Source organism: Salvelinus namaycush, chromosome 31, assembly GCF_016432855.1.
Source record: "Salvelinus namaycush isolate Seneca chromosome 31, SaNama_1.0, whole genome shotgun sequence".
NCBI lineage: Eukaryota > Metazoa > Chordata > Actinopteri > Salmoniformes > Salmonidae > Salvelinus > Salvelinus namaycush.
The window spans coordinates 43,525,817-43,539,052 of record NC_052337.1 but is presented as its reverse complement, the minus strand read 5'-3'; positions in this window follow the sequence as shown (position 1 = coordinate 43,539,052).

Below are 13,236 nucleotides of genomic sequence, written 5' to 3'. Positions count from 1 at the left end.
TTTGATGTGTGTATTTTTTTGTAATTTATGTAATTCAGGGTTCATCTGTAAAAGAGACCTTGGTCTCAGTATGACTCCCTGATAAAATAAAGGTGAAATACCTTTTTTTTTTAAATGGCACCCTATTCCCTATATAGTGCACTACTTTTGACCTGGGTCTCGTCTCCCAAAGCCTTCGTAGCGTTAAGACCATCGTTAGAACCGAGGTGTTCCCCTGAGCCTTCGTTAGTAACGTGGCTCTTTAAACCTTCGCACGTCTATGATTGATCCAGACCACTCATAGAGCAGCCAAAGTGCATCATTAGATGCTTGTTTGCCCTTCCTCATCACTTTATTCACAGAAGATCTCAGCTAAACATAGAATCAATATGTTTATGCTATCTGTCTGACTGTGACTGCCAATATCTTCAGAACGAAGTTGACTACCAATACAAAGTTGCCAAAGTATTGGCAGTTGTTACAACAAGTGAAAGATAAAATGAAAACTGAGATGATGGCATGAAAATATAGGCTACACAGGCTATTTCAATCCTATTGAAATAAATGTCATGTTCAATCAATTTAGTTTTTGTAACTACGCTACAGTCTTTCATTTTTGCCTCAATCCGTTTCATGATGTTTTAAAACATGTGCACAATGATGTGCCCAATCTGTTATTTAGTGCACTATTATTGGGTAAGCATAATAAGCTGCCTCAATATGTAAAACAGCCATAGGTGGTAATTTCTCTCTAGGTCAGGAGCTGATCTGTCATCAGTATTGTGGAATAATTCTAATGTTAAAGTACGTTTTGAATGGAGAAAGCTGATCTGAGAGCAGCGCTGCTTTTCTTATTTTGACCCACTTAGCGAACGTTCTCTCTACGTGATTCTTGTTTGGGAAACACTTAAAAAGTATTCTCTGGTACTTTTGTATACTTTTTAGTCAGTATTTGTCCCAGAAAATTGCATACTAAGTCACACATGTGCAGATGTGGGCATCATATTATTGCTCTTGCTCTCTCTATGTGTGCCTCATGCTACCTGTCACTCAAATGCCGAGGGGCTGATTGGCTGAAACTCTAATTGCTAGTTGGCTGGCCCACATGGGGGGTAAATGTCAAGAAAATGGTGCCACACAGCTTCTAGAAAACAGTTGCTTTCAAACGAGGGATTTCTTGGCTAATTGAGGTAAGACAGTAATTCTGCTCATAGAACTACACATTGACACATCCAGCCCAAAGTGGGAGGTTTAGAAAACACTTACTAGTCGCCAAAGTACAGGATAATGTCTTTAAGATACATGCAACTGGGAAATTAGGCCCTGATCCCCATGGGCCCTGGCCAAAAGTAGTGCGCAGGGTGCCATTATGGACGCGGCCTTGGCCTAATGGCCAGTTGCACTTGGGGGGGGTACTCTCTGGGCAGAACAACATGTAACCGGGGCCTGGGTTACAGTAACATAAAAAGGTTGAGACTGTTGGCTGAGTGAATATCAACAGAGGTCATTTATTAGAAGCTGAAAGTTAACCTCCAAGCTCTGCTTTCTATTTTACTGGAAAAGTTGTCTCCTCTAACTTCTGTTCACCAGAATGAAATAAAAAGCCCCTTTGTCTCCTCTCCCTCGTCCTCTTTACAGAGTGGCTTCTGTAGGGCAAGCATGTAGTCAGCGCCACTAAAATAGTTTATTTTCTTCTTTCCTTCATCTTTTTATATCTCCATCCTTTGTTTTGGCAGACCGCCATTCAAGTCTTTTCCTTGTTATTTATTTCGGCCTCCTTTCTCTCGCTCTTGCTGTTTGCCTCTGTGTTGCCGTGGTGACTGTAGGCGGCTGTGCATTGGAACAGCGCTAGGAGAAGTGTCTGGTATGGACTAACCACTATGTTCTGACACACAGTTGTAACCTGCCGTGTGTCTTTCTCCATACATTCAACAACAACAACATGCACATTCAATTTGCTCCCGTTAAGCCAGTACATCATAACAAAGATACATTTGAAGCCTCCAAGAGTCATCCAACAGCCACCCAAGAAAGGAGTTGAGATGTATCCTGTCTGCCTACTGTGCAAAGAACATACGATGCTGGTAACAACAAGGTTGTTTGTTTGATTCTTACGTGTGCCGTATCCTGAATATTTTGTATGTGTCACTGTTAACTGGCAGTTCTGTAAGTCGCTTTGGGTAAAAGTGTCTGCTAAATTACCATACGATTGTACCACGCTCAAAGTCACCCGTTTTGCCCATTCTAACTTCCTGTGAACGGGGTGGTGTACCTAATAAACGGGCCAAAATATTGAAGAACCATCTAAGACACGACTTGAGAAATATCCTGTATGTCCTTCGTCCTGTATGACGAACATATCACAGAGCATGTGGCATTCTGGGTTATAACACAGACTGGGAAACATTACATCCCAGTGCCTTGATATCCATTGAATTAATTTCCGCAGGCCCTTTCTTCATAGGCTGGTGAGTCTAATGTGGAGACTGATGTCGTCCAAAATGGCACCCTATTCTATAGTGCACAACCTTGGACCAGAGCCCAGTCAAAAGTAATGCACTGTATTGGAATAGGGTGCCATTTCAGACGCAGCCTTTCATGTTGTTCGGTCATAGCCCTGCTGAAGGAGGCATGGCAACCAGGTCTCTAAGCACCCTGTGACTGAAGCTGAGGGCTGAGGCCAGGGCTACATGATGATGGTGGTGGAGGAGGGGCCAGAGGAGGAGGGGGGAGGACGGGGGGGAGAGACGAGAGGAGGGGGGGGGACATGTGTAGCATGCTGGGAGGCTGGGAGCATGATGTCTGCTGCTGGGAGACTGTGGTGAATATGTGTGTGTGTGTGTGTGTTTGTGCATTTCTTCGTGCGTGTGTGTCTTTCCTCTGAATCCACTCATCAGTAGATTGTTTTTGTAGTTCCCCTGCATGTTTGTGTTCAGTTTGTTCAGTTTTCCAAATAGCCTATATCTGTTACGTAGGCAAGGAGACACACTTTATTGTCCTCACACAGAAAGTTAACGTTTTTTTTTTTTTTTTTTTTACATTCATTGCGAATGACAACAATTCCTCCGTCAATTCGAAAAATCTTTCCAACATTCTCCCCATTGATAACCACCAAGCCTCGGTGTGAAATAGTAAATTGTTCCATATCTTCACACAATAATGCGAACAGACGTGTGCGTACTGGATGTGATTTGATTTTAAATCGAAGTTACCTGCTGCAGTATATCTCCGAGTTCTGCGCTCAGCTCTTTTGCTGCCAGTTGCTCTCTGTATATCATACAACGCGTCCATATGGCCGAGGGAGACACAATAACTAGAGTGCGGAGGCCTGCCTGCCGTCCCACCATAGACAGAGCCCCATATGTGCAAAAGCCCACCATTCTATCCCACTAGCCTATAGTGTGCGGTGTATTTTGCAGAAGCATAGCAGGCCTAGCCATTCACCGTGACTCAAATGCAGCCTTTTCCCACGATCTAAGGGCGCCCTCTCATTGTTTGAATTTTAACTTTAAAAAATAATTTAATTTAATAATAATTAATTCGATTTTCCAGGTTATTTTCCACATTACAATGATATTAGAATATTTATTTATCAAATGAAAAACAAAATCTGTATAGATCTTTTTTCACCAGGCTTTTTGAAATTCTCCCGCGACCCCATTTTCATATCAGGCTACCCCACACGGGGTCGCAACCCCTAGTTTGGGAACCGCTGGTATAAGGATAATGAAACTGTAAGACTGACATACTTGTCAATGAAAAATATGATTTGCAAAAACAAATTCTGCGTGTCAAGTTATATCCAAATACTGTAATGGATATTATTTATCATCTACTATTCCTTCTAATCAACACTAAATGGTGTATCTGATCTATTGGTGACCAAAAAAAAAATTATCATGGTATTTCGCAGAAAACGTTGATTTTGCATGAATGACTCAGGGGTGAAAGATGTGTTTAACTCCAATGAACGCAAAATCTAACGTTCTGAGTATAAGGGGCATTACATGTGTTATTAGTCTAGAGTTTTTAAAATATACCACTTACATCTGACAAAAATGCACCAAAGAGATTGAAAACAACTGTAATGGTGTAGCTCATGGGGTTGCTGCTGTGCTCTTCTCTCTCAATCTGTGTGTGTGTGTTTACATGTGCGTGTATGTGTTTCTTCTGTGTGTGTGTATTTACATGTGTGTGTATGTGTTTCTCCTGTGTTTGTGTTTACATGTGTGTGTGTATGTGTTTCTCCTGTGTTTGTGTTTACATGTGTGTGTATATGTGTTTCTCCTGTGTGTGTGTTTACGTGTGTGTGTTTCTTCTTTCCTCAACTGTCGGGATTGGGTGGAGGGTGACGTGGTGTCAGGGGACTTGTGAAAATGGCAGTGGGGATGTAATATAGGGTAGTGGGTATCACATGTGTGCACGTGTGCGTGTGCGTGTGTGTGTGTGGTGCTTTGCTCTCTCAACCTACTGGGCTTAGATGTGAGTCAAAGACAGAATTAAGAGGACGTGACAATGGAGCAGAGAGTAAAGCATGGTTCCCACTAGGGAGAGCAAAGGGTGACACCACATCACATGACAGAGACTGGGCTGGTACAACGGAGTTAATAATCTTGGCACTCAGAATCAAATCTCACTTGCTGTGCATGCTGGTTAAGTTCGTCACAAGAGACTCTAGAGGCAATGGTTCTGTGCTGCCCAATCTTGATTATTCCCTTGATGAACATGCATGTACAGGCCTTGTAAGGTAGATTCAGCCTACTATAGCCCTGTATGGAATTTACTGTATGTGGTGTAAGAATGCAGACAGCCCCAGCCTACAAGTAATATGTACAGTGTAAGAATATGTGAAAATCCCAATGGACTGTCTTGTCACCACGTGGACAGCATTACTACAGATATGAGTAGTCTTTGGGGAGGAATGAAAACACAGAGATCTGGACCCGTTTCTTCCTCAGTGTCGTCCTCCTCCTCCTCCTGCTGGGATGACCCTTTGGAATGGGCTCGTATTTATCGCAATCACTCTTGCGATGAAGACGGCTCTGGCCATTAGTGTGTGTGCGCAACGTGTAAAGGTGTCACTATATGAGGGGGATGGGAGATGGAGACAATAGGGACAGGGAAGAGGGGAACTGTTCAACATTATCATTGAGAATATGCCCTTCCCCCAATTCAGTCAGCCTTCCCAATCAGTAGTAAGGGAGTACGAGACCAGAAGGCAGGCAGGCAAGGAGGGAGGGAGGGATGGAGGGGGGGCAGACACGCAGGGAGGCAGGCAGGCAGTGAGGGAAGCAGGCAGTGAAGGAATCAGGCAGGGAGGGACATAGGCAGGCAGGGAAGCAGGCAGGAAGGGACATAGGCAGGCAGGGAAGCAGGCAGGGAGCGAGGGAGGCAGGGAGACAGGCAGGGAGGGAGGCAGTGAGGCAGGAAAACAGTCACTCATTGCTCTGTTTCCAGGGGTCCAAGGGTGTTGGAAGGGTCACAGAACGAGTCACCACTGGGGATAACAGATTCCGCCCCTCCTCCCTCTCCACTCAGAGAGACACAGCATCAGGGATGACATATGACATCACTGCTGGTGACTGTTGCAGACCCTGCCTAATCGCCCCCTGCCTGCTGTCCTTCACAGACATTGTGACCATGCTGGGGCTCTCATGACAGACTGTTACACACAACAAGGTTCTGGGTTCAAGGTATAATGCAGACACTGCCTCCATAACCTTCATCAGACTTCCCCTGCCTGATGTAACATGGAAACCCTGCTGGTGCAGGCCCGGCCTGTCACTATTATAGAAGTCAGTCCAAGCATCACTGAACGTCAACTTGATAGGGAATGTCAGTTCTAGTGATATTATTTCTATGGCCTCCACAGCTTTAGGCCCCATGCCTGCACAGACCCTGCTTCCAACATAGAAATACAATGGGAACGTCCATTCCAGCCACTCTCTCGTCTATAGCTTCCCTAGCCCAGCTTTCTGTAGTCGTGTCTCCATAGCCTTCCTCCCCTGCCTGCTGTAGACTTGTGTTAGCATGATGGTGACCAATGACCATGCAGACCTCTCTGCAGGCGGTTCCACTGTCACATAAGGGCTGCATCATAACACAGCATCAGATGCAGACTATTTTATGGAGAGGAGAGCAGCGGTGAGACAGAGACAAGCACACAAGGAGGAGGGGGAAATTTGAGTCTGGTTTGATCATACCACTTAAGTTTTGTCAGTAGCCAGCCCTAAACAGTTGGGTACATTCTGCAAAACCGCTTCAACTCTGAACTCTCCCTGCTTAACTAGCTTGTACACACACACACACACACACAGAGAGAGAGAGATAGAGGGAGAGAGAGAGAGAGAGAGTAGGGAGCTAGACGCTAGATTCAAGTTTGTGCACTCCAGCACCATGGACAGCAGCCTAAATACTACAGTAGAGAGGGGAAACTCGAAAACACAAGACTTCAATTATTCCAAGTTGTGATCGTTTGATCGTAGGCCTGTGGCGATGATTCGTTTTATGAAAATGTGTAACAACAGTGTCTTTCGGGAGATAGTCAATAGCCAACAATTAGTCTAAATGTCAACCCAAAGAACAACAAAGCATGGGTACACCTGATTATAGTGTCATCCGATAACACAAAGCCACACAGCATGTTTAGCTTGATTCGAGAAAGATAAAGTTTAGTCATGCAAATGTCGAGAAATGATACAACTAACAACAGCTACTTCAGGAGGAAACTATCAGGACACGCGTTCTAGGCTAAAGTATGCTGCTGGAGCTATGGCTAGGCTAACACCTTACCTTTGCAGATATTTGAAATGCACCGGGTCGCATCTGAGTTGTTGATGGCTCGTGAGAGCTCTATTCCGAGCATCAGTGAGGCTGGCACATGAAACCCCGAATGGTCGCGGGGCAGCCTCGGGTGATGCTGATTAGCTTCTTGCCACTGCTTCAGTGTAACCAAAACAGTTATGGTGACCTCTTTCCTTTCAGCAAAGTGACCAGTCCACAAAACCGTTACATGAAGAACTATGTCACACGAACCATGGAAAGGATTTAAGAAGTAAAAAATGAGTTCATAATATCTACCAAAATCACAACGAAATAAAAACTCAATAAAAAATCTTAACACCTCAAAAGAAATAGTGTTGAGTCCACACGAGCTACCACGTTCAAATCGCTGTTGTCCTTTCGTTATTTTCACGTTGTTTATTTGTTTTGCTTGTGTAGCTCTCCCCTCATTCCGATATCCTCATTCAGTTGGCGATAGAAAAGTCTTAAGGCCAATTCCAGGCTCCTTTCAATGCATATGTAACGCAAAAAAATATAAACGTCTCCAAAGCTGCTTATGCTAATCTCAAAATAACCTACATCAAAAGAGTCGACCAACTGTGTTTTTTATACGGCAGTCATGCACCATCAGCGTCCACTTGGATTAAGTTTGATAGGTTGTAGGCTATTGTGACTGCCTGGTATCTTCAAAATACGGACCCTACACCGATACCGCATATAAGGACAGCAAGTGTAACGGTCATGTGGGGGAAACACGACAGCTCCATATCACGAAGCTGTTATTCACCATTAAAAGGGGTCAGATTTCCAGTCTTCGGGGCTTCTTTGAGAAATAACAGTCATGGATTTGAATCTGTTATTTTTCCCCTACAAGTCTTGGCTCAACTGGTAATGTGGTCACGGGCGCTTGTGGCTGCAGTTGGTAAATCCAGGCAGCCAGCTACTGTAGCCCGTATTGCTGACACTCGGTCAGATTCTTCTGCGGGGTAGTCGCTCAATAATTTTTGATTGTCGTGTACTGCGCGTTGTAGCCTGGCTTTGTAGCCTATTTTATTGCGCTCACAGACAAAATTAAGATGAGTAGGCATTAAAATGATCGGCGTTGGGGGTGCTCCAATCGAAGGCGTTGAGATGGAGACGGAACAAAAACACACGAAACACGAAATCTCACTGCTGAATCCGATAAACCGCGGATGATCAGAGAGCAGTAGTCGTTAAATCAGCGGTCCTCCTATGCCCAAATGCCCATTTAGAGTATGGAAATGGTAAGACCGTGACAAGTTGAGTCATTAAGAAATCGACTCTTGAGATTCAGCCTTCGGAAAGATGTCGATGTGGTGAGAGTTAGATTCGCCACCTCTTCTGTCATTCTCATCTTCGATAGGACGACTATATAAGAAGATCTACTCATCAGTTTAATTGCCCACTTTTCATGAAGCGGTTATGAACCACTGCAATTTAATAGGCTAGACTAGCCTGGTTGCCAGTCAGTTTCCTTTGGCACATGACATGGAGTACAAGGAGTGGAATGTTAGCTAAACAGACTGGCAACCAGGCTAAGACTAGGCTACTCGCACGGCAAGTTTCTGTACACTTTGGTAGGTATTAACATAGTCTGTTTCTATATTTCTGACATTTCTCACAGCATCCCCATCAACATGTGACACACACAACTGATTGAAGTTTGTATGTTTCAGAACCATGGACAGCAGCTGCACGCATTTATAAGCGTCATAAGCCTTTCAATTCATAATGAATTATAGCCTACAACATTTATAATAATGCATAAAACATGTATATATACTTATAAGCATTTATAATGGCTTATTCATAACAGTTATTATAAAGTGTAACCGAAGTGCAAAGAGTGAGGGGAGGGCAAAGAGAGAGGAGAGAGAGAGCATAGAGATAGAGAACCCATACAGAAAGAGAGAGCTAGAGCAGAAGAGTGGAAACAGAGAGAGCAGACTGGGACACAAAGAACACATCCAGCCCAGCCAACCAACGAACGTGTCTGGGGGCCAAAACAAGCAGTGGTCCATCTGGTGGGCCTAGCTGCTTTAGGAGTTTCAGCCAGAATGGTAATGATCAGTGACTGGGCTACTTAGCGGGTGCTGAGTCCCACTGGGTAGCCTGGGTATGGCTGGGTACTGCTGAGACGGCAGATCAAATGTACATAACCTATTACAAATTTGAACGTTGAAAGACCGCAAAATGTCTATTAGGCGGGTGCTGAGCCCCGCTGGGAAGCAGGTAGTTAGGAACGCCATTTGTATAAAGGATGGCTGGTGACGGGAAGTTGGGGGGAGGTAGAGAGGGGTATAAGATATTGCTGTCTAATTCCTTACTGTCTGTATTCCCTGTTCATTTAAATTGAATCAAATATTGATCACAAAAATAGGGGTTTTCATTGAAAGACAGGAATATGCATTTGTAAAAGATGCATGGATTCTCTAAAATCTCTTTGTCCCACAAATCTGTTTACAGTAATTATAATTGCTTTAGAATTCGGCTACTTTATATGGGGCGGCAGGTATTCTAGTGGTTAAGAGTGTTGGGCCAGTAACCAAAAGGTCGCGGGTTCGAATCCCTGCGCCAGCAAGGTGGAAAATCTGCAGTTCTGCCCTTGAGCAAGGCTGTTAATGCCTAACAACAACTGTTCCGTGGATGTCAATTAAGGCAGCCTCCCACATCTCTCTGATTCAAAGGGGTTGGGTTAAATGTGGAAGGCACATTTTGGTTGAATGCAGTCAGTTGTGCAGCTGACTAGGTATCAGTTTTCCCTATATAGACAGACTGTACAATAAAATGAGACGATTTGGATAGCAAAGAAGGATCGGGAAAAATATGGAAAAAGCAAACGAGACAGTGTCTGGTAGAAAACATTAATTAGATTACGATCACAGACCCTTCCTCCCCCCAGTCCATCTCACCTCACTTCCTCACCCCCAGAGCTCATCTCAGAGGGAAGAAACTTTTTTATTGCATTAATTATTCAACTTCCAAATATTACAGGAGGGAGGCTGAGATTGGGCTGTGTTGTAGTGACAAGGCTCTGTATTATTCATAGATGGAGGGAGACAGAAGGGAGGTTATTTTATTCTGTTCTGTTACTCCAGTTTGCCCGTCCACACAAACAACCCACAGGCCCCTCTAGGACTGCTTTATGGTACTGGATGTTAATTAACCTCTATGTATGTGTGTGTGTCCCAAATGGCACCCTATTCCCAATGTAGTGCACTACTTTTGACCAGGGCCTATCGGGTATATAGGTCTAAAGTAGTGCACTACATAGTGTAGGGAATAGAGTGCCATTTGGGACACACCCCCTATGGTAATTGTTAACCTCTATGGTCCCAGGCCCCCTACACGTTGCCCAATGAGGGAGCAGAATAACAGCTGGCAGTCAGCTGAGGTCAATATCTCTATATTGCACTGTGAGTGTGACAGTGTTTCTTACAGCCACATATACTGTTTATAAATCATGCTACAATATGTCAAAAATTGTATCTATTCTGTACTGAACAATATTCGACTTTAGTTCCTAATGTATACTGTGTTATTCTATATTATGTTACTGTCCCATTGTCACGCCTTGATCTGTTTCACCTGTCTTTGTGATTGTCTCCACCCCCCTCCAGGTGTCGCCCATCTTCCCCATTATCTCCTGTGTATTTATACCTGTGTTACCCTCCTGGTTTTTGACCCTTGCCTGTCTTGACCTTGAACTCGCCCGCCTGACCACTCTGCCTGCCGTCCTGTACCTTTGCCTCTGTTGCTGTAATTAACATTGTTACTTCAACACGGTCTGCATCTGGGTCTTACCGTATCCTGATACCCATGTCCAGACCAGTAAGGAAGTGTCCTGTCCCATCCTGTGCTGATATGTCATGTCATGTCCTGCTTTATCCTCTCCTATGCAGTCCTGTCTGAAAAGAGAACAGTATGCTGGGATGTTCCAGGAGTGACTGGCTTGTTCCAGAGAGGGGGTCTCTCTCTGTCTCTGTCTCTGTCTCTGTCTCTGTCTCTGTCTCTGTCTCTGTCTCTCTCTCTCTCTCAAGCAAGTGAAGTGGATAATAAACAAGAGTGAAATAAACAATATAAATTAACAGTAAACATTATACTCACAGAAGTTCCAAAAGAATAAAGACATTTAAAATGTCATATGTCTATATACAGTGTTGTAACGATGTGCAAATAGTACAATAGTTCTTCACTGGTTGCCCTTTTCTCACTGTGGTATTTCACCCAGTAGATATGGGAGTCCCACTCTCCCTCTCTCTCATCTTTAGTTCACAGCTTCCTTTGTGGCATGTATTTTGTATTGCAGCTGCATCAGTGGAGCATCAGTAAGGGATTAAGAGAATAAATACAGTGTCAGACAGTCAATACAGTGTGTGTGTGTGTGCCTGGTGTATTGTCACGTCTCACAGAGTGAGAGGGCATCAATCCCAGCAGACCCCTGGCCTCAGGGGCTCAGGCCCTCATTACATTACTCATGCTGCCTCTCTAGCTGTGTGTGTGTGTGTGGCTCTAAGCTGCACTCATAACCTCCCTCTGCCTCCATCCCTTCATTCCTCCCTTGCTCACACCCTCACCCTTCAAACCCTGATAGCCGGGGCGGCTAAGGCAGCAAACTATTTTCAGCAAACAAGAAGGTGTCCGTGTTTCTTGATTTAGAAAAACACATTTGATAGCGTTCTGATTGTTGCTTCCTTCAACCCTGGAGGAATGGGCAGGACAATTGTTGGGGTTAACGGTGTGTTACCTGAGAGAGACAGAGAGAGAGAGACAGAGAGAGAGAGAGACACACACATACAGAAAAGCAGGACAATAGTGGAGTTAATGTTGTTTTACCTCAGAGATATTGTGCATCCTGCTGTTTGAATTAGCTTCCTCCAAAGCCAGGTGAAAGGTGATTGTTCCTAGAAAACTGACACCTGGTGAGATTTCATAGCTAGATGTGTGTGCCCACTTCTATCTCTCTCGCACGCACGCACGCACACTCTATTCTCATTACAGATCTTTTTTGTCTTACTCCAGACGGAAATAATGACTCTATCCCCCTACCAGGACTACATCTGGCATGTTCATTAAAATGCACTCATACATTTACATGCACACTAAGGTTTCGCTACTAAACAGATTATGGCAGTAGGCAGAATATTGCATTAGTCGCGTAAACACCTTACTCTGCTTATCTTAATCGGCGTACGGTCATAATCGAAGTAAGCATACGGCGATTAAAACACCTGGATTTCTAAGCTATCGTTCAAATTATTAGGACATGTAAACGCCTTAATCGGAGTGTATTTGAGCTGCACGTGTGGTAGCATCAGCAGCTCCAGCTTCCTTCTTTTGAACAAGGAAGTGAGTTCGGAAAAACTGAAAGTACGCATCTTAGAAATAGTTCACACATGGCCTCCCGGGTGGCGCAGTGGTCTAGGGCACTGCATCGCAGTGCTAACTGCGCCACCAGAGTCTCTGGGTTCGCGCCCAGGCTCTGTCGCAGCCGGCCGCGACCGGGAGGTCCGTGGGGCGACGCACAATTGGCATAGCGTCGTCCGGGTTAGGGAGGGTTTGGCCGGTAGGGATATCCTTGTCTCATCGCGCTCCAGCGACTCCTGTGGCGGGCCGGGCGCAGTGCGCGCTAACCAAGGGGGCCAGGTACACGGTGTTTCCTCCGACACATTGGTGCGGCTGGCTTCCGGGTTGGAGGCGCGCTGTGTTAAGAAGCAGTGCGGCTTGGTTGGGTTGTGCTTCGGAGGACGCATGGCTTTCGACCTTCGTCTCTCCCGAGCCCGTACGGGAGTTGTAGCGGTGAGACAAGATAGTAATTACTAGCGATTGGATACCACGAAAAAAATTGGGGAGAAAATGGGATAAAAAAATAAAATAAATAAAATTAAAATAAATAAAGAAATAGTTCACACACAAACTTTATATGTCCAAACTGGAGTTAACCATTGAGTGTCTGGCTTGCATGGAGAAAGGCATGATTTCATGTCACAACAAATTAAAACCAAAACAAACCAATTTTTTGCGTTTCCTGAAATCATAACCTCAAAGCATTTGTCATGGCACAAGGTCCCAGAGTTTTGCCTGGTCAAGTCATGCGGTCAGGAAGAACTCCTAGCTGGTCCTACAATGGCCCATGTACATGTTGGGATCAGACAGACAGTGACTAAAGGCCAGAGATTCAGTGCCAGACTTGTACAAAAGCTAAAGAACATACGCACATCCAGGTACCTTTTCGCAGGTGATGGAGTTATACCTTAGGGGAACTCATGAACAATGAAAAGGAAAACTCCGCACTCCGCTCTTCGTGCTCCCAGGTGATTTTATTGATACAGCGTTTCAACCCTAACATCCAGCCAAACGTCCCCAATTGGCCCACAAGGCCAAAACCAGGGGAGATTGAATAGGCAATAAAACTCAGTTTGTCCAACTGGATTGCCATTGATAATGTCCATG